Genomic DNA, 612 nt, shown 5'->3' on the forward strand with positions numbered 1-612 from the left:
GCGCGTGGGCGGTTGCGGCGCAGTGGGTCGGGGCAGCGGCGGCGACGGCGCGGTGGAGGGAGGGACGAGGGAGGGAGCGGCGTGGTGGAGGGAGAGGGAAGTGTCTGGCGAGAGGGAGGGACGAGGGAGGGACGAAGTGTATAGATGTGGAAGATTGCTAATGGCGCACCCCCAGGTGGTGCGCCATTAGAATGTTTTTTCATAGCAATGGCGCACCAGTGGGACAGTGCGCCATAAGTATACTTTTTTTAGATAGCAATGGCGCAACAGCCACCCGTGCGCCATAAGTAAGAATTTTCTTTACTTTTTAAAAATGAATATGAATATGAATATGAAACAGTAATATTTTCTTTATAAAAACAGTAATAATTGTTGTTTAACAACAATTGTAGTCTACACTTTATTATTATTCTTTTTTTAAAAATGAATATGAATATGAAATAGTAATATTTTTTTATAAAAACAGAAATAATTGTTGTTTAACAACAATTGTAGTCTACACTTTATTATTATTTTTTTTTAAAAATGAACATGAATATGAAACAGTAATATTTTTTATAAAAACAGTAATATTTTTTTAAATAATATCATCAAATTTGTTATTTGAAAATA

The sequence above is a fragment of the Triticum dicoccoides genome, chromosome 1A, assembly GCF_002162155.2.
Source record: "Triticum dicoccoides isolate Atlit2015 ecotype Zavitan chromosome 1A, WEW_v2.0, whole genome shotgun sequence".
Taxonomy (NCBI): domain Eukaryota; kingdom Viridiplantae; phylum Streptophyta; class Magnoliopsida; order Poales; family Poaceae; genus Triticum; species Triticum dicoccoides.